This window comes from Trichechus manatus, unplaced genomic scaffold (assembly GCF_000243295.1).
Source record: "Trichechus manatus latirostris isolate Lorelei unplaced genomic scaffold, TriManLat1.0 scaffold00004, whole genome shotgun sequence".
NCBI classification, from domain to species: Eukaryota; Metazoa; Chordata; class Mammalia; order Sirenia; family Trichechidae; genus Trichechus; species Trichechus manatus.
Window position 1 is genome coordinate 6,730,056 of NW_004443940.1, and position 22,089 is coordinate 6,752,144.

Sequence of the window (22,089 nt, forward strand, 5' to 3'; positions counted from 1 at the left end):
CAAATGTTCACCATCATGGAAGTCAACTATGTTATGTGATTTGTTTTTTGAAAAATAGCCAAAGAAGATCTCATATTCCTATTCAAAATTAAACCATTGAAAAAGCAATAGCTTAGTCTGGGTAAGCTACCTGAAAAGAAACTACTAAATTTATTTGCTTTGAAATTATTAGCAAATATTTCATGATTTTAAAAACAAAAGAGCAAAATGAATTTAAAAGAAGTTATACAAGAGAGTATCAGCAGGTCACTTGATAATCTGGTGAAAAGAAAGAGAATGTCCATATTGAACAACTAACTAAAGAAGCTAAGATCAGATCTAAGTGGACAACGGCTTGGGTTGTGCTCTCTCCCTCTCACTGACCCAAGTGAAGAGGAGAACAGTTAGTCAGGTAACAACACAGGCTGGCCGAGCCGTATACTATTGGTACACTTATCATTGCGACCCATTGTTCCACAGGTCCAGAAATACTCCTCCAATGGCACAATCTAGAAATAATCCCTCACAGCATGGCCTTGTCACTTTCACTCACCCTTGTTAGTTGTGGAAAACCCTCACTTTTGGCTGATGGTGTTAGTCAGAATCAACTTAACAGCACACAACAACAACAAACTCTTTATTACTACATTGACTTTTTGAAAAAATTGTGGCAACACACTCTCCTAGCCAAAACTTTTAAAAATCAAATTTTTAAGAAAAAACTTCTTGGACTCTGTTGATTAGTATTTCTTTAAGAAAATTTTAGCCTCCTGGTTCAAAATTAGCAAAATACTATTCAATAACCAAGTACAAGCCACTATATTTCAGCCTATAGCACTAATATTCCTTAGACAAATTTATAGAAAAAAAAAAAAAAAGAAAGTGCTGGTGATTGTAGAGACAGAATGTTGTAATGAATAAATCTTTGAAGTGACAGAAATCTTAACTAAACAGTAATCAAAGGCTATGTCCTGCTCTTTCCTTCCTGCCCTTTCCTTCACCAGAGAGGAAACTAGAAGGAGCCTCAATTTGAGGGGCCTTGGCACCCAGCCAACAAGAGTGCCTTCAGGTGAAGACCTCCCACACAAGAATTTTGTATGTTAGGTAGTATGTCTTAGTTATCTAGTGCTGTTATAACAGAAATACCATCAGTGGATGGTTTTAACAAAGAGAAGTTTATTTCCTTACAGTAAAGTAGGCTAAAAGTCCAAATTCAGGGTGTCAGCTCCAGGGGAGGGCTTTCTCTCCTCGGCCTTCTTACCAGTGTTCCCCCAGACTAGGAGCTTCTCAGTGTAGGGACCCCAGTACAAAGGATGCAGTCTGCTCCGGGCACTGCTTTCTTGATGGTATGAGGTCCCCAATTCTTTGTTTGCTTCCCTTTCCTTTTATCTCTTGTAAGGTAAAAGATGGTGCAGACCACACCCTAGGGACACTCCCTTTACATTGGATCAGGGATTTGACCTGGGTAAGGGTGGTGTTACAATCCCACCCTAATCCTCTTTAACATAAAATTACAATCACAAAATGGAGGCCAACGACACAATTCTGGGAATCATGGCCCAGCCAAATTGATACACACATTTTTGGGGGGACATAATTCAAACCATGACATAGTATAATTCCCAATTTATAGAAAGAACAGAGTTCAGTAACTTGTCCAAGGTCACTTTCACTCTGCTAAATGATTGTTTGATTCAAACCAGGTCTATTAAACCAGTTGTTGTTGAGTTGTTAGGTGCTGTCGAGTCGGTTCTGACTCATAGCGACCCTATGTACCACAGAAAGAAACACTGCCCAGTCTTGTGCCATGCTCACAATCGTTGTTATGCTTGAGCCCATTGTTGCAGCCACTGTGTCAGTCCATCTCATTGAGGGTCTTCGTTTTGTTCGCTGACCCTGTACTTTACCAAGCGTGATGTCCTTTTCCAGGGACTGATCCCTCCTGATAACATGTCCAAAGTATGTGAGATATAGTATTGCCATCTTTGCTTCTAAGGAGCATTCTGGTTGTACTTCTTCCAAGACAGATTTGTTCATTCTTTTGGCAGTCTAGGGTATATTCAGTATTCTTCGCTAACACCACAGTTTAAAGGCATCAATTCTTCTTCAGTCTTCCTTATTCATTGTTCAGCTTTTGCATGCATATGATGCGATTGAAAATACCATAGCTTGGGTCAGGTGCACCTTAGTCTTCAAGGGGACATCTTTGCATTCTTTTAAACACTTGAAAGAGGTCTTTTGTAGCAGATTTGCCCAATGCAATGCATCTTTTGATTTCTTGACTGCTGTTTCCATGGGTATTAATTGTGGATCCAAGTAAAATGAAATCCTTGACAACTTCAATTTTTTTCCCTGTTTTTATCATGATGTTGCTTATTGGTCCAGTTGTGAGGATTTTTGTTTTCTTTATGCTGAGGTATAATCCATACTGAAGGCTGTGGTCTTTGATGTTCATCAGTAAGTGCTTCAAGTCCCCTTCACTTTTAGCAAGCGAGGTTATATCATCTGCATAATGCAGGTTGTTAATGAGTCTTCCTCCAATCCTGATAACCCATTCTTCTTCATATAGCCCAGCTTCTCGGCTTATTTGCTCAGCATACAGATTGAATAGATATGATGAAAGGATATAAGACCAGTAGGTTTGTGCTTTTCAGCACAGGGAAGAAGGTTTGCGGAAGGCGGGAGTCAGTGGGTGGGACACCTTCCCACCCAACTAGAGCTGCTCTGCTCTCCTCTGTTTTACAACTTGAGTGTCTGGCTGAGATGACATTGGAAGAAATGCTTTTGGTGGTTAAAAACAAAAGACAGATCTAACTCTGAGATCTTTCTGAGGCTGAATTAAATACAACCTGATGTTAATTTATTTATTATAAAAATTCCGACTCAAATTTTGTGGACTTAAGAATCAGTGGTTCTCAAATTTTGTGGACTTAATCAGTATGAGTGTTTGTTTAACCTGGAGATTCCTAAGCCCCACCCTCAGAGAGCAGATGGACTGGTTCTGCAGTAAAGCATAGGAATCTGCAGCTTTAACTGGGGAGAACTGCATTTTGAAAAAATGAGCAAAGATGTTTAAGAAACTACTTAAGAGCGCTATTGTTATTAAGTGCCGTTAAGTCGATTTTGACCCACGGTGACAGAGTAGAACTGTCCCATAGAGTTTTCTTGGCTGTAGTCTTCATGTGAGCAGATAGCCAGGTCTTTTTCTTGGGGGGGGGGGGTGTGTGGATTTGAACCAGCAACCTTTTGGTTAGCAGCCAAAGGTCTGAGCTCTTAACCATTGTGCCACCAGGGCTCCCTTTGCAGGAGTGCTAGCAAACAGTAAACAAGCCTTTAGAAGAGCTCGGCTGCTAACCAAAATGTTGGCAGTTCAAATCCACCAGCCATTCCTTGGAAATACTATGGGGCAGTTCTACTCTGTCCTATAGGGTTGCTATGAGTTGGAATGGACTCAACGGCAGTGGGTTTGGTTTTTTGTTTTTAATTCTACATAAGTGCCACCCCTCTGGAAAGCCCTCCTTGAAATGTCCATTGAAGACTTGTCTTCAGTCATGGCTCTCTACCATGATTTGCAGTGGGAAGGAGAAGGTGGATGTCCTTAGGACTACACTCAAACCCCTTCACTTACACCAGGAGTCAAATGAATGAGAGATTGAGACTGGAAACCTAAAGAGCATTCCAGAAAGGGAGTTCCTGGGTAATGCAAAGGTTAAGCACCTGACTACGAGCTTTAAGACTGACGATTTGAACCTTCCCAGAACTTTGAAAGCCCTGTGGAGCACAGTTCTACTGTGCACTCATGGGTTACCATGAGTCAGAATGAACCTGACGGCCACTAACAACAACAACACACTAGTTATGTATACTAAATTGTACCTGCACCTTTATTGACAACCAGCAGAAAGGAAATCCTCAACCAGGTAAAATAAAGAAACCAAGGTGTTAGCCTCCTGAATGACATCAAGTAGTATTTGTTAGGAATGAAGAGCAAGGCACATGTCTCATCCACAGGCCACAGCCTGACAGCCAGTCCCAGGTAAATCTCTTTCAGCTGAGAGCCAAATGTGAGCTTGATGAAGCAATAGTGATGGATTAGTGGAAGCCCCAGATTATCCTCGAAAGAAGAGTTAGCAATTTGCCAGTAAGGGGAGCTTGAAGCTGTATTTGCTGACAGTTTGACATAGCATAAGGACCCCAGGTGGTGCAGTGGTTACAAGCGATTAACTGCTAACCAAAAGGTCGCTGTTCAAAACCATCAGTGGCTCCATGGAAGAAAGACGTGGCAGTCTGCTTCCATAGAGATTTACAGCCTTGGAAACCCTATGGAATCACTATGAATTGGAATCGACTCAATGGCAATGGGTTTGGTCTGGTTTTGGTTTGACATAGCATGGAGCCCTGGTGGCACAGTGGTTGCGAACTTGGCTGCTAACCAAGAGGTTGGCAGTTCATATCCTCCAGCCACTTCTTGGATACCCTGTGAGGAAGTTTTACTCTGACCTATATGGTCGCTATGAGCCGGAATTGACTTGAAGGGAACAGGTTTGGTTTTTGGTTTGACATAGCATTAAAAAAAAATCATAATCCATATCAAATGTATCTCCTTGAAGGAGATAAGTGAGAGGTGATTGTGGTTTAAATGTCCCCCAGCACCTCCCCGCAGCCACTATCACTGGATAAAACTTGGTGATTAGTTCCTCCTCCATCACCAAAAGGTATGGTATGGCCTGGACCCTGCTCTTTCCTCCAGGAGAGACAGAGGATGTCAGGGCTCCAGTTTTATGGAATTTACGCTCAGCTTGCCAAAGTTTAGTTCAGCTCCACATCAGGGAGGACCTGCAGTGTCTGGCCCAGTCAGGGGCCTGAGAGAGGCCCACAGAGAGTCAGGGTCAGCCCCAGGTTATCCCTAGGTGGATCCTCCTGTGTCAGGTGGGCTTCACTTGGGAAGGAACTTGGCCACAGGTGGGGCAGTCCCAGCGGCATTGCTGGCCTTTGATGACCAGTGCGAATGTATGTTGCTGGGACATTTCCCCCAGGTGCTCTTAATCCAAACGGATGTGTAGCCAATGAGTGATTCCCAAACCTAGCTGCTCCTTCTCAGTCTCTTGCATGGGGTATGTTTCCATGCTTTTTCTTACATGTTCAGAGAGTCTGGGCTTGCTGGGCATCTCCACATGATCTCGCATAGATACCTCAAATTCACCATGTCCCAAACTGAATTAATCTTTTTCTATGTACTCAGAGCTCCTCCTGTATTTCTGTTGTGATGAGTGAAATCCTCAGCTACCAAGTTGCCCAAACTGCAGCCTTGGAAATCCTCGATGATGCTTCCCTCTCACTTACCCTGGATAATCCAATCAAGACCAAGCCTGGCTCATTTTACTTCATAAATATTCCTTATATACATGCCCTCCTCTGGATGGATGCTTGGCCACTTCTGTAGTTCAGAACTTCATCATTTCTCCTGTACATTTGCAATAGCTTTCTTACCAATCATTCTTCCAAGGTCCCGCAAAGGAGATGCTATTGGCCTTTTGAAAAGGACAGTTATGCATTTGTGAAGGATGGTTCCAGCATCATGTGATTGTTAATGTCCATAGCCTGCGTGCATGAAATGTCAAGAGTTGTAAAAACTAACCTCTCTCCCCACAAGGGACGCTGGAAACGAGCTAAATGGCCAGAGACCTAGGGAAGTCAAGGGGCCAGAGCCATCAGGGGATGACCTGAACCAAACCTGGAGGCAGGCACCTGTGCCCTTGATGGGGCTTCTATACCCTCTTAGGGTGGGAGTGCAGCTTCCCCAGGGACCTAGATGCAGCAGAAGTCATATCTCTACCTCATTTCCTGTCTCCTCTAATTGTGGCTTGATCTTCTGTATTTTCGTCTTCTCTCTCTACACATTGGGAGACTTATTTCAGTGACACTGGGGATTTTATTTCACTTGCAAGCTTCAAATGTCATACAAATGCCAATTTCTCCCAAACTTGCATCTCTAGTCAAGACATCTCTTCTGAGCTTGAGATCCCGATCTATATGGAAATTTAATATATGAGAGATGTGCCTTTTCAAATCAGTTTAGAAAGGCAAACTACTCAACAAAGAGTGCCTATACAAATGGCAGAACAGTTTAGATAGATCCTTAAGCCATTTATAGAAGTATATTCCTGATGGTTAAAGAAATCAATGTAAAAATTATAAAGCCTTAGAAGAAAATATAAAAGGTATGTAAAAGTCCTCTTAATACACAAATGCAAAAACCTGGAAAGTAGAGATTGTTAAACCTGACTATATCAACCTTGAAAACTTCTGTATGACACAGAATACCATAAAAAAAATTAAAAGACTAGATGAGTCTAACAGATAAAGGATTAATCTCCGGAGCATACAAAGAACTCCTACATGCGAATAAAAAACACACGTACAATTCTGGATTAATCTCCAGAGCATCCAATACTGAGCTGGATAAAACATATTCATAGCTATTTACAGAGGAAAAAATAGGAATGACCATGAAATATGAAAATTATTTCAATCTAGTTGGTAATCAGGGGAATTAAAATTAGAGTAGCAATTTTTTTTCCTTTCTCCCGATGAAAAACAGAGAATATAGGAGCAGAGACAAGATATTCCTCCACACACTCTTGACAGAGTATAAAATTTCAGTGCTGAATTGGAAGGAAATTTGACAGTAGCCTAGGACTTAAAGTATACATACAGACTCGGTAATTCCGCATCTTATCTATCCCCAAAGAAAACACAGATGTGCACAAGACAACACAAGAATGTTCATTGTAGCGCTGCTTGTTACAGCAAAGAATTAGAAGAAACCTAAACATTCATAAATGGCTAACTATAGAACGGCACAATGATGACTGAACATACCATGTTGTTAGGTGCTGACAAGTCTATTCTGACTCATAGTGACCCCATGTACAACAGAATGAAGTACTGCCCAGTCCTGCACCATCCTCACAATCACTGTTATGCTTGAGCCCATTGTTGCAGCCACCCATTGAGGGTCTTTCTCTTTTTTGCTGACTTGTCTACTTTACCCAGCATGATAATGTACAATGGAATATTCATATCTTAAGATATTACTCAACTGTTAAAAATTAGATATATATGTACTGATGTGGATGTTCAGTGAGAACATACAGGTTCAAACATAAAATGATATCATATATTGTTATCAGGACATATAAAAATAAGTAGAGATGAAAGATGAACTGCTTCACCTGAGAAAGGAAGTTTTTGGTAAAAGATGGGTAGCTGAGAAGAAGTTTAGCCTTCAATTTATCTTTTTTGAGAGTTTTATTATGGAAGACATCTATCCGTAATATTGCCATAAGAAAGTTAAAAAAGATATCAGATACTCACCTTTCCATTTACTGAAAAGTGAAAGAAATGAACCACAAGACTGAAGAAGAAAAAGGCAAAAAATCACATAAGAAATGCTTCCCTTGACAGAGTAGCAGGGGCTGGGATCTGGGGACCATGGTTTTGGGGGACATCTAGGTCAATTGGCATAATAAGGTTTATTAAGAAAATGTTCTGCATCCCACTTTGGTGAGTGGCGTCTGGGGTCTCAAAAGCTTGTGAGCAGCCACCTAAGATGCGTCAATTGGTCCCAACCCACCTGGAGCAAAGAAGAATGAAGAACACCAAAGACACAAGGAAAATATTAGCCCAAGAGACAGAAAGGGCCACATAAACCAGAGACTCCATCAGCCTGAGACAGAAGGACTAGATGGTGCCCAGCTACCACCAATGACCGCCCTGACAGGGAACACAACAGACAGTCCCTGATGGAGTAGGAGAAAAGTGAAGTACAGAACCCAAGTTCACGTAAAGAGACTAGACTTAATAGTCTGACTGAGACTAGAGGAACCCTTGAAGACATGGCCCCAGGACTCTGTTCACCCAGAATGAAAACCATTCCTGAAGCCAATCTTTCAGACAAAGATTAGACTGGACTATGGGACATAAAATAATACTTGTAAAGAGTGTGCTTCTTAGTTCAAGCAAATACATGAGACTACATGGGCGGCTCCTGTCCGGCGGTGGGATGAGAAGGCAAAAGGGTTAGGAGCTTGTTGAACGGACATGGGAAACTTGTGGTGGAAAGAAGGAGTGTGCTGTCACATTATAGGGACTGTAACTAGTGTCATATAACAATATGTGTATAAATTTTTGTATGAGAAATTAAATTGAGCTGTAAACTTTCACCTAAAGCACAATTAAAAAAAAAAAAAAAACAAGAAGAAGAAGAAAGAAGTGCTTCCTTCAGCTTGTGCTCTCCCAGTCTTATCCTTCCCAAAGGATTTTAAAAGGCTCATCAGCAGTAAGCAGTAGCCACCACCAAGTGGCACCACTTGCCAACTTTACGCTCAGGAGAGAGCACTTCAGGCTCAGGAGAGAGCAGTACAACTCATCGTTGGTGTTTCCACTGCCCCACATGTTCAGAAACACTTCTCCAGTAATAAATATACTATAGAAATGATCCCTGGAAATATGTCTTCAACTCTGTCATTTGCCTCTGTTGGGAGTAGGAAGCCCACTCCTACTTGTTGATAGATTATTATGTTGTGAAAACCAAAACACCAAACCCACTGCTGTCAAGTGGATTCTGACTGTAGAACAGAGTGGAACTGCCCCATGTGGTTTCCAAGAAGCGGCTGGTGGATTCAAACTGTCTGCCTTTTGGTTAGCAGCGGAACACTTAACCACTGCACCACTTGAACTACCCTTTAGATAAAAGTATTTGTTATAATTACACTCCGCAAGTTTAAAAAACGCTTTGGACTCTATTAAATCACAAAGTTCCTAATTAGCATAGCAACGCTAAAAAAAAAAAGTTGCCGTGGAGTCGATTCAAACTCATAGCGACCCTGCAGGACAGAGTAGAACTACCCCATAGGGTTTCCAAGGAGCGGCTGGTGGATTTCAACTGCTGACCTTTTTGATTAGCAGCCGAGCTCTTAAGCACTGCGGGCCACCGGGGCTCTGATAGTACCAGTAGCAGCTGTTATCATCCAACTGATAACTACCCTAACCACGGTAGGCAGTTCTTCCTCTGCCCTGGAGCTCCTAAACACACAAGATCCCAGATACCCAGCTGGTGAAGGGCTCTTGTCGGGGATGAGGAGACACAGAAGGCTGATGTTACCTTCCATGGGCGTAAACCAGGTATGGTTTCTTGAAGTGTAATTTTCGGTTATTTCTAATCCTCCTCCATGGCAGGGGTTCAATGTCAATGGAAATTTTTAAAGCTCAAAATAACAAAACTTATGTAATATCATTGTATTTCTTAGATACCTAAGTGGAGATGGTGTGTTTGTAGTTAAGAGTCTGGGGTACAGTGGAGTCATCTGGACTAGAGATGCAAGGCCTGCTTCTGAAGCAAAACAGATAAACACAAATATTAGAATTTTGAAATAATAATTGATTTTTTTCTCCCCAGTATAGTTCCTTTTTTATTTTTTAAACTTCCCCTCCCCCAACCACTTCCATTCAAGAAGATGGCAGAGTTTTAATTCATTGCCTCGGGAAAGGAGACTGACAGCAGAAAAGAGTTTGCTTGTCTCTGGCTAACACCCCAATTTACTAAGGAGATTACGTTAGTTGCCTCTGAGAGTAAACATACAATAGAGGGAGTGTTTTGGAGTCAAAATTCATAAATGTTAAGCATTCCCTTGGGCGTGATGGGGGGAAGTCTGGTGCTAGAGTCTGAAGGGTTGGAAAGATTCTAGAAAGAAATGGACATAAGGTGAATCTGCGCAGCTGTGGATAGTCTTGCAGAGGTTCCCGAGCCTCAGAGGCCGAGAACATTGGGTGGGTCAAGTGAGGGACTGTGCACTGTGCCATCTGGGCAGAGTTCCCGGGGGGTTCTCCTGGGGGAGTGCAAAAGGCAGTAGGACTCCAGAGAATTTTTTTTTTTTTAATTGTGGTATTATGTGTGTAACAAAACATTTGCCATTTCAACATTCTTCACATGCACAAATCTGTTGCTGTTGGTTGCCATCAAGTTGATTCCAACTCATCAGGACCCCATGTGTGCAGAGTAGAACTGCTCCATAGGGTTTTCAAGGCTGGGACTTTTTGGAAGCAGATCACCAGGCCTTACTCCAACCTCTGGTTAGCAGTCCAGCACCATTTATGCCACCCAGAGACTCCCATGTACAATTTGGTGACATTAATTGTATTCATCGTGTTGTGAAACTTTTGCCATTATCTGTTTCCAACTTTTCCCATCACCCTTAACAGAAGCTCAGTGTCTCCCAAGCAGTGAGATCCCAGAGAGATCTTAGGGGATTTAAGACCAGTGAGCAGGCAGTGATAGCCCTGCAGGGGAATCATTTTTTTTTTTCACTTTTTAAATTTTTTGTAAAAATATAAATAACATGACATTTGCCGTTTCAACATTTTTCACATGTACAATTCGGTGAGACCAATTACATAAATCATGTTGTACAACCATCACCAACATCCGTTGCCAGATTTCCCATCCCCTTAAAAAACTCAAACTCAGTGCTACCGAAATAATGACTCCCCCCTTCCACTTCCCTCCCACTCCTGGCAACCACTATTAAACTCTGATTTCTATACATTTGTTTATTCTCGTTATTTCATATAAGTGCGATCATACAATATTTGTCCTTTTGTGCTTGACTTATTTCACTCAGCGTAACGTTTTCAAGGTTCACCCATGTTATGGCAGGTATCAGGGCTTCATTTTTCCTTATGGCAGAGCAGTATTCCATTGTATGTATATACCACATTGTGTTTAGGAGAATTGATTTTTAATTCTCAACAATAGCACAGAGGAAGCAAAGAGCCGCTGCTTCACCTGAAAGGACTAAGGTGGAACAATTCATTGCCAAAGGATCATAGGGGACAATGAACAGAATACTCTAAGTCTGTATGGGACTCTCTGGCCTTGGCACTGTATAAACTGTTCAGAATTTAGCCACAGCTGGAGAATCGGATGGGGTGAACCTGAATATATTGAGATTAAATTTCCACTCTTCTGATGCAGTGGTGGCGATGGTGGTGGTGGTGGTGGTGGTGGTGGTGGTGATGGTGGTGGTGGTGTGGCTCCAAAGAGAAATTAAGTCGAGTTACATCTAAATGAAGTTATTATTTTTTACATGAATCTGAGTATTGAGATTCCTCCCTGAAACATAGGCCTCGTTTCCTTATCAATGCTTGACAATAGTGCTAATTTATGGAGAACTTCTGGAATATCTACTTATTCAATCATGAGATGTCAGGTGGCTCCCTGGTTTACTGAAGGAGATCTGGAGGAGGAATTACAGACATGAAAGGAGAAAAACACGCAGTTTAGATCTATCAGTAACGGGAGGCACTGGACCTTGGAGGCCAGCTGTAAATAAAGGATGGTTTAGTTGAACGACCACCTATCCACTCACACTTTCTGTTTCACTATCTTTTAAAGAATCCTTAAATGTCAATAATCCCCCAAAACTCTCATCCAAGCCTTCTTATCTTCTGAGGCAACTGTTCATTTAACCAGGATCTTATTCTTATCTGTGGCTTCAGTTAAGACCTTTTTTACTGATGGCTTCCTGGTCTACTGCTTCCCATCCTCCCCACCCCCCACTCCCCCCAGCTTTAGACAGAGACCCAAAGCTCTTCTCCCCAGTACGCATCTTATGGGCACTAGAACTCAGTCTGTCCAAACCATAACTCATGGGTCTTATGTATTCCATCAGAGAATAAAATGAAGACCACCAAAGCTCTAAAAGTACAAAGCGTATTAAACTGCTAGGCAAGGAAGGCACACCAGTGAAGAAATTCACTGAGAAGTTTGGTGAGAGGCAAAGTTAGTGGCTTTCAAGTGTTAGGAAGGAGTCCCTGGGTGGTGCAAATGGTTAACAGGCCAATCTGCTAACTGAAAGGTTGGAGGTCGGAGGTTAGAGTTGACCCAGTGGCATCTCGGAAGAAAAGCCTGGAGATCTACTTCTGAAAAATCATCCATGAAAACCCCTAGGGAGCACAGTTCTACTCTGACACACATGGAGTCACCATGAGTGGACCTGACAGTAACTGGTGGTTTTAAGTGCTAGGAACAGGGGTCGGTGTTCATGCTGGTTATGCTAATTAAGGTTTGAATGAGTCCCTATGTCTATTCCATTGTTCACTGGTCAGGAAAGTTCTTCCAATAGGTCTGCTAGGATCTGTCTTCGCAGAGTCACTCAAATTCATGTCTTTTATCCACTAGTTGGAGTAAAATATGGTGTTCATTCAGTGTTGTCATCTCTCAGGCACATGTAATGGAAAAATTTCTTTTGACAATTTTACTTTTTTTTTTTTTGCCACTAAAATCAATGATTGTTTTGTATGTAAGTATTGCTTGTTTCATTGATCTTCAAATGAAATTTCTGGGTGAGTTGTTAGATGCTGTGAGTCGGTTCTGACTCATAGCAACCCCGTGTACAACAGAACGATCACTGACTGGTCCTGCGCCATCCTCACAATCGTTGTTATGCTTGAGCCCATTGTTGCCGCCACTATGTCAATCCATCTTGTTGAGAGTCTTCCTCTTTTTTTCTGACCCTCTGTTTTACCAAGCATGATGCCCTTCTCCAGGGACTGATTCCTCCCAATAACATGTCCAAAGTATGTGAGATGTAGTCTCACCATCTTTGCTTCTAAGGAGCATTCTGATTGTACTTCTTCCAAGACTGATTTGTTCATTCTTTTGGCAGTCCATGGTATACTCAATATCCCTTGCTGACGCCGCAATTCAAAGGTGTCAGTTCTTCTTCGGTCGTCCTTATTCATCATCCAGCTTTCACACGCATATGGAGGGATTGAAAACACCACGGCTTGTTGGGTCAGGCACACCTTAGTCTTCAAGGTGACATCTGGGTCAATAGGTATGTGAATTTGAGAATTTATCAGAAAATATCAGAATACCTTTCAAAATGTTATAGTAAGTCACTCGCATGGATGATAGGTAGGTGTTCCTGTTTCTTTCTTCTTTGCCAGTTCAACATGTTAGCTCTTCAAAAACATTTGCCAATCTCAGGCATGAAAAATGCTATTTCATTCTCATATTAATTTACATTTCCCTGCTAGTGAGACTGAGTTTCTTTTGGTGGCCTTCTTGGTTATTTGTATTTCTTCCTTTATCAAGTGCACATTCACAATCTTTGCCTGTTTTGAAATCAATTTGCAGGCACTCTTTGTGTATTAGGTATACTAACCTGTTTGCCGTATGTGTTAAAAGTATTTTTTCCGCTTTACCGTTTTTTTTGTTGTTGTTGTTGTTACATTTTGTTTTTCTTCGTGGTAACCCTTATGACATATAATTTTAAAATTTAGTAGTCAAATAGATCAATATTTTTCTATAGCTTCTGGATTTTGTGTCTTTTTAAGGACCCCTTATTTCCAAAGGTTTACTATTCCCCTAGTATCTAACTAGAATACCTTCTGCATATGTGATTTTGACCTCTTCTTGTGGTGTTTTTCATCTCTTCCTTGGTTGGGCAGTTGTCATCAAGTCGACCCTGACTCATGGCGGCCCCTTGTGTGTGAGAGTGGAACTGTGCTCCATGGGATTTTCAATGGCTGCTTTTTCGGAAGTAGATTGCCAGGCCTTTCCTCCGAGGCACCTCTGGGTGGACTCAAGCCTCCAACCTTTTGGTTAGTAGACACGGACACACACAGAAATGGGTTGTTTCCCTTCTGCAGCCCAGCAGCCCCTCTGGTTCTTGGGAACTCTGCAGGATGCTCCTGCTTTCATGGAGCTGTGCGTTTGGTGATGTCATGTGCCAAACAGGAGCCAATGCTACTCTGCTCAGACTCTAGTGAAGGGGAATATGTGTGGGGAGGCAGAGAAGGGAGCGGGGGAGGTGTGGATGTCCAGATACTACATGAGTCCTATGGTGGAATAAAGTCAGTGCTGAGGGTCCACTTCTGGGAAGGCCTCATATGTCTACTGCACGTTGGGTCACAGTGGCCAATGCCTCTGTCTCTTTGAATATAAATCTAGTTGAGGGTAAGGAGGGACCAGAGATTTTCACCTCTAGAGCTGGGGGCAACAGACCCTTTTCTTGTTAGTGTCCACAGAGCGGGTGGTTAGCCTTGCCCTATATTTATAAGTGCATGTGCTGGAAGAGGCAGCATTGCTCCTGTGTCCATTCCCTCCTGGACACCACCAGCACCACTGTCTATGTTCCCGGGTCTGGGCCTTGCATCTGCCCCTGTCCTTAGTGCTAGAGAGGCTCTTCAGACACTCACCTGTGGGTAAAGACCTTGAATGACACTGAGCCATCAGACAATTTATGGATCAAGCCGTGGTTGAGTGGGTCAAACTGCCCACTTTGTCCTAAGCGACCACAAGTGAGATTAGGCATCACTGATACACAAGCTTTGTTTGGGGGATGCATGAGGTGCCACATCAAAGTGAGCATAAGGGAGGAACCCAGAGGCTAACATTGTCAGTCACCTACTCTTGGTGCTTCCCTTTGTTCCTTTACCTTTCCAACCTGGAAACCCACAGCCACTTCTATCATCTAGAGGACTCACAATGTCCACTGTACTGTGGAGTAATATAATTTTGACACAGAATGTTTGGCTTTATCTTGTGTCATTCCTGAAATCCTACTCAAGAATCTTGTGTGAGATGTTTCTACAACAGACCTAAGGAGAACTACTTTCGCCCACATCACAAATGGCTAGCCTTGCCTTCTCCTCATACCTTGTCTCCTCTTGCTCACCTCAATTTCCCACTTTGGACACATTTCTATAGCTGGCCCTTGGATCCCTTTCTGCAACGTGGTGCTTTTATAGATCCGCTCCAGTTCCATTTGCTTGGCAGAGTTTGGACAACAGTTGCTCCTATAACTAACACTTTAGAATCTACTAACCATGCCTGCTCCCTGGGTGGTTTGGGGAGGAGGTTTAATGGATGGAGATTAAGGAAGTGTAGGTAGAGAAAGTGGAGAAAAAACAGGAGAAAGTGGTAGCACAAAAGCCATTGAGGAAACAATCTCAGGAAAGAAGAAGTTTCCCGTGCTTGGAAAAAGAAATCTTCCTGGCGGGGATGATGACAAAGATGGACATTTCAAAGTGCCGGCCACTTTTATGTTCTTAAACAGAGCAATGTTTATTAGGTGGGGTGGGGTGGGCAAAGGTAAGTGGGAGCAGGCCCAGCAAAGAGTATTTTATTACTGATGTTGTTTCAAATTGTTGGAGCATGGTGATAATAAAGAGCAGACCTGACTTTTATTGTTTTTAAATTCTTGACCAACAAGGCACCTCGTTATTTCCTGTATCTGGGGAAGACCACTCCCATGCTCCCTCACCACCCAGAGTACATCACTGAATTGGAGGAACCTTTTATGAATATTCCATTTAACCCAGTATGGATGAGTTTGGGACAGTCAGAGAGAGGCCTGTAAGTGAAAGGGAGGGGAACTCTAAACTTATCTACATAATAAAACAAGTGATTTATTCTTAAGGTGTGCCAGAAGCGAGAATGCCTGCACCCAGAGAACAGAGAGGCAGGTAATATTTTGGAGGAGAATACCTAGAAATATGGTGATATAAACCCTCTCCATTACCCCTTTGGCAATGGAGGGTGATTTAAAACCTCTCCAGACCTTTGGTAAAAGCCTTGTGGTTTGGCTTGGGGTTGGGTCAATGAGAAATCCTGAAAATGGGGCAGAGAAAACAGGAAATGAGCACACGTGAGATCAAGGGTTCATGGAGAGCAGGGACTCAAAGTGTAAGTGCCCAGGAAGAATCTTCAGAAATCTTGGGGAGGACACGTGACTTCACACATAGCATCCCATAAGGAGTAGAGCCTTCTGAGTATGAGTGTAAGGGGCCAGAAATTCATTTGTTCCCTCCTCTTGGCTTCAGTTAGATAAGAAGAAGAGAGGCAGTTAGGCCTAGGAAAAGGAAGTATGGAGCAGGCAGCCCTGGCCTGACTTCTCTAGACATTAAGCACATGGAATTGGGAATCCTTGAGGCAGGAAAATGTAGACCAGACAAAGGATTCAAGGAGGAAGACTAACAAAGATAGAGTGTGGATTTGACTGGTGGGTCCCTTCTGACGAATTTCTTAAAAATCAAGCATGGCAGATTGTAGCGGTAGAAATCTGTTTGGATCCTAGTTTCTAACATTACTCACAGTATGCCCTCAATGAAAGTTAGTTGCATGAACTAAAAAAAGAGAGACAATGATTGTCTTAGGCTGGGTTCTCTAGAGAAGCCAAACCAGTAAAGCATATAAATATATATGGAGAGAGATTTATCTCAAGGAAACAGCTCACACGATTGTAGAGGCTAGAATGTCCCAAGTCCATAGATCAGGGTAGAGGCCTCTCCCAATTCACGCAGCTGCAGAAGCTGGCGATCTCAAGAGTGGCAGGTCAGAGAGCAGGGCTCCGTTCACAGGCTGTGAAGATGGATGAATCCCAAGTTCCACAGATAAGCTGACAGCTCAAGTCCCAAGAACCAGAGGTGAGATGACAGGAGGCAGCCGCAGGATCCAGAGTGAGCAAAAAGCCAGAACTTCTGCTTATACTCAGATGCAGGCCATACCCCCAAAGAAACTCCTTTTCATCTGATTGGCTACTCACAGCATATTCAATCATGGGAGTGATCACATATAAACACTGAGAATCATGGCCCAGCCAAGATGACACACAATCTTAACCATTACAATGACAGAAGTAAAAAGTGGTGAAAAAATAAATAAAACATAAGAACTAAAAGCTACATAACTTAGAGTCACCTCTAAATAGGGTTGGGCCCAAAAGGTTCTGGAAGAATTGCCTTGTAAACCTATAACAAACACTTACTAAGCACCTACTGGGTGTCAGGAACAGGAAATTAAATAAAAAAATGAGTAAAACTTAGTCCTTAGCCTTGTGAAGCTCCCATCATAGAGCAGGTCATTCTGACATTGTTTTTTGCCTCCACCAGGGACTTCCTGAGCATCCTTCAAGATTCAGTTCACATGTTACTTACTCTATGAAACCCTATCCAAGAAAAGAAAATATATGGGTTTTTTTCCCCTTTTGCTTCTAGAACACTCTTTTGAGCTTGTACTATTATTATTTGTGCTTTATCGCTATTATGTTTCTGTATTTGTCTTCAACAGTAGACTGAGAAATACTTCATGTTGCTTAGATTTGTATCTGTTAGATTCATGACATTTATGAAAATGTACACATTGAACCAAGAGTGGGTTGTGAAATCAGTAGATTGTAACCAGTGTATTTTTTGTAATTAACAAAATTATTTATTTTGCTGTTGTTGTTGAGAACATACACAGCAAAACACACACCAATTCAACAGTTTCTACGTGTACAGTTCAGTGACAATGATTACATTCTTCAAGTTGCGCAACCATTCTCACCCTTTTTTTCTGAGTTGTTCCTACTCCATTAACATAAACTCACTGCCCCTTAAGGTTCCTAGCTAATCTTTCAAGTTGCTGTTATCAGTTTGATCCCCTATAGATCATTCTTAAAGAGCATAATGCTCAAGTCAGACATTTTTTACTAGTTAAGCTAAACTATTGTTTAGTTTTGAGAATACTTGGGATGTTTTTGGTTTAAGATTTCAAGATTTTCTCAGGGCAATAGTTTCAAGGGTTCATCCAGCCTCAATGGCTCCAGAAAATTTGGATTCCATGAGAATTTAAAATTCTGTTCTGTGTTTTCCTCTTGTTGATCAGAATTCTTCTACAGAATCTTTGATCAAAATGTTCACTAATGGTAGCCAGCCACCATCCAGTTCTGGTCTCATGGCAAAGGAGGCAGTTGTTCATGGAGGCAGTTAGCCACACATTCCATTTCCTCTTTCTATTCCTGATTCTCCTTCTTCCTCTGTTGCTCCAGGCAAATAGAAATCAGTTGTGCCTTGGATAGCTGCTTGTAAGCTTTTAAGATCCCAGGCAGTATGAAATGAACTAGGGGGTAAAACAGAGCAACTAAACATGTTATTAGGCCAATTAACTATGACCCTAAACCTCCAAACCAAGGATCCAAATCCTTTGAGGTGTTTGATTGTACGTTAGCAGCCTCATCAGTTGGTCTTTTTGTTGTTCTTGTTATTGTTGTAGTAAATATATCTATCATACCACTTTGGCCAGTTGAACTTCTTACAGGTGTGCAGCTTATTGACTGCACTTACCGTAATCGACTGTGCAAACCTACCCTTAATCAATGCAATTTTTACATCACCGTAAATAAAAATTCAGTACTCCATAAGGAATAACCCCCCCTTCCCCCTCCCTCCCACCCCTGGTAACCACTAATAAACTTTATACATTTGCCTTGTCTTTTTATATAAGTGAGGTCATACAATGTTTGTCCTTTTGTGATTAACTTGTTTCACTCAGCATAATGTCTTCAAGCTCCATCCATACTGTAGCATACATCGAGACTTTATTTCTCCTGTTGGCTGAGTAGTATTCCACTGAATGTGTGTACTACATTTTGTTTATCCATTCATCTGTTGATGGGCATGTAAGTTGTTTCCACCTTTTGACTATTGTGAATAGTGCTGCAATGAACTTTGGTGTACAAGTCTCTGCTTTCAAGTCTTTTGGGTATATACCTAGGAGTGGAATTGCTGGGTCATGTGGTAGTTCTATTTTTACTTTTTTAAGGAACTGCCACGCTGTTTTCTACAATGACTGTGCCATTTTGCGTTCTCACCAGCAATGGATAAGAGTTCCAATTTCCCCACATCCTTGCCAACATTTATTATTTTCTGTTTTTTTTTTTTTTCAGTCTTTGTCACATTGATTCTGACTCATAGCAACCCTATAGGACAGAGTAGAACTACCCCATGGGGTTTCCAAGGCTGTAAATCTTTACAAAGCAGACTGCCACATCTTTCTCCCTCAGAGCAGCTGGTGGGTTTGAACTGTCAACCTGTTAGCAGCCGAGAGCTTAACCACTGTGCCGCCAGGGCTCCTATTAGCTATCCTAAAACCAAAAAAAAAACAAAAAAAAACCCAAACCCGTTGCTGTTGAGTCGATTCAATTCCAACTCACAGCGACCCTATAGGACAGACTAGAACTGCCCCATAGGGTTTCCAGTAGCAGCTGATGGATTTAAACTGTCAACCTTTATGGTTAGCAGCCGAGTTCTTAACCACTACGCCACCAGGGCTCCATTAGCCATCATTTCATTTCATTAGATACCAATGAAATGGTATCTCATTGTGGTTTTGATTTGCATTTCTCTGATGGCTAATTATATCGAGCATCTTTGCATGTGTTTGGTGGCTGTTTGAATGTCCTCTTTGGTGAAATGTCTATGTCCTTTGCCCATTTTATAATTGGGTTATTTGTTTTTTTGTTGTTAAGTTGTTGAAGTTTTATATATATTTTGGTTATTAGGTTCTTGTCAGATATACGGTTTCCAGAGATATTCTCCCAACTCTCTATTTGGTGTAAATCCACTTACTGTCTGAAAGCTTCAGAATCCCTAAGTCTAGCTTTCTTTTTAGAGTACGTCCCAAATAACTGAGTCTCCAGTGCTTTATTCACTTTTTAAAAACGATCCTCTGTAAGAAGAATATTTTACACTGTGACTTGGGACACCCACATACATAATAGAAACAAGTTTGATGAGACATTGCCCTTGTTAGCTGCCAAACAGTTGGCAACACCAAGCACAATGAAATGAAATGCTGTCTGGTCCTGCCCCATGATCAGCTGCAGATAGGACCATTGTGATCTTTTTGTTGGCTGATATTTTAGAAGTAACTCACCAGGCCTTTCTTCCTAGTCTTTCTTAATCTGGAAGCTCCACTGAAAGCTGTTCAGCATCAAAGCAATACACAAGCCGCTACTGACAGATGGATGGTGGCTGCACATGAGGTGCATTGGCTGGGAATTGAAGTGGGTCTCCCCCATGGAAGATGAGAATTCTACCACTGAACTACCAAAGTTTCATCATGAAACATTACTCAGCCTTACAATGTGTGAATCATGTTGATGGTTTCCGTTCTCTTATATTCCATTTTAAAAATACACTGGTCAAAATTAGGGAAACAATTCCATTTACAGTAGCATCTAAGAGAATCAAATACCTAGGAATAAATTTAACCAGGGATGTGAAGGACATATACAATGAAAATTAGAAAACACTGCTGAAAGAGATTAAAGAAGACTTAAATAAATGAAAAAGATATTCCATGTTCATGGATTAGAAGACTTAATATTGTTAAGATGTCAATACTAATACCCAAAGTGATCTATAGATTCAACACAATCCCGATAAAAATTCCAACAGCTTTCCTTACATAAATGGAAAAACAACCCTCAACTTTATATAGAATGGCAAGAGGCCCTGAATAGCTAAAGCAATGTTGAAAGAGAAGAACAAAGTAGGAGAATTCACACTTTATGATTTTGAAACATATGATACAGGCATGGTAGTCAAAACAGCTTTGTACTGGTATAACAATAGACACACAGACAAATAGAATAGAATTGAGAGTACAGAAATAAACCCACGTCTATGGCGAACTGATTTTTGGCAAGGGTGCTAAGTCCATTCAATGGGGAAAGAAGAGTCTCTTCAATAAATGGTGCTGGAAAAATTGGATTTCCACATGCAGAAGAATGAAACAGGATCCATGCCTCACACCATACAAAAAAACAAATTCAAAATGGATTAAGGACATAAATGTGCAAACTAAAACCATAAAATTTTTAGAAGACAATGCCGGGACAATGCTGCCAGGCTTAGCTTTTGACAGTGGATTATCTTATATAATAACAAAAGCACAAACAGCAAAAGACAAAATAAATAAATGGAACCTCAAAAAAGTTAAAAACATTGGTTTACCAAAAGGCTTTACCAAAAAAAGTGAAAAGACAAGCTACTGACTGGGAGAATATCTTTGGAAACTGGGGACAGAGCAGGTAATAATTATTCAGTGGCCCACCCTTGCCTTCCTTGTAGATTTTAGCTGCAGTTTTTTTGTTTGTTTTGTTTTGAAAAGATGAATTTCATTGCATCGTAAAAATATCACCCATAGGTCTTAGGAATCTTCCAGCCTTGTTTCCATAGCTGGACAACTCTTAGATTTTACTTATCAGCCTGTTGAACAGTTCCTTCTTCAGAGAGATAGATACCATCCAAACATTTTGGGATATCCTTGTTTTTAACTGTCATGGCTTGCTGAATGAAAGCAGCTGAATTTGATACAAGTTCAATGTTGTTTCCTTCAAGAATTAAGTCATCTTTCTGGGCTTGAAATACTGAACAAGCAACACCGGGCCTCGTCTGAACCCTACAGATGTATTCTTCACCCAGGAAGTTTCATCTTTCAACTAGTGACCCATTCTCCTGAATAACAACATTGATGGGGAAATGAGCATACACAGACCTTGTCTTGTAACGGAAGCCTAGTATAACACCCTTGATCATGTTCTGCACACGACGACAGATAGCGCGAACCGTAACCAGTTCCTTTCTATTTCCCTACTGTTGGTCAGTGTGAAGCCTCTTTTTCCTACCAGGGAGACTGAGTTCTACATCAACGTGATTGAAGTCCCTCCACCAGATTCCGCTGGGGCCCTTCACAATCACCGTGCGTCCCTTCAGAGTGATGTGGACATTTTCTGGAATGTCGATTGTCTGGTTGCTGAGAATGGTCTTCATTCTCGCTGGAGATGCGGCAAAGATTAGCTGCAGTTTTGAAAGCTAATCTGGGTATTTTACGAGAAAAACAAATAGGCAGAAGCACCTTCTGGAGTTTTGGAAAGTAGAAGTGGGTTGTGTGCAGTAAATCTCACCGCCTTGGTGAAGTGCCCCATGGGAGCAGCTGCAGATGGGAAAACACTAGACTTTTCATCTTCCTGAGGATGGAGTTCATTATGAGGGTAGATTCTGAAATGCAAAATAACCTTGGGGGGAAAAAAAAAGCACATTTCTATGTCTCACAGTCCTACTTGAAATTTATGTCCACAGAAGTGTGGTCTGCATATATCCTAAGAAAGACTTAAAATATTCTCTGAGTTCCTACACAAACACAAGTACTTTAAAGAGTCTTGTGGTGTGGCCTTGAAACCAACATACCTTGGCGTCTTCTGTCTTCTTTTCTCC

The 22,089-nt window shown here is 41.6% G+C and overlaps 2 pseudogenes; both read right to left on the minus strand.

Annotated features, from left to right (window-relative positions):
* Window positions 1-8,258: 8,258 nt before the first annotated feature.
* Window positions 8,259-8,497, minus strand: LOC111821162 (uncharacterized; annotated as a pseudogene).
* Window positions 8,498-20,868: 12,371 nt separating this feature from the next.
* Window positions 20,869-21,645, minus strand: LOC101341530 (60S ribosomal protein L9 pseudogene; annotated as a pseudogene).
* Between the last annotated feature and the right edge of the window lie 444 nt (window positions 21,646-22,089).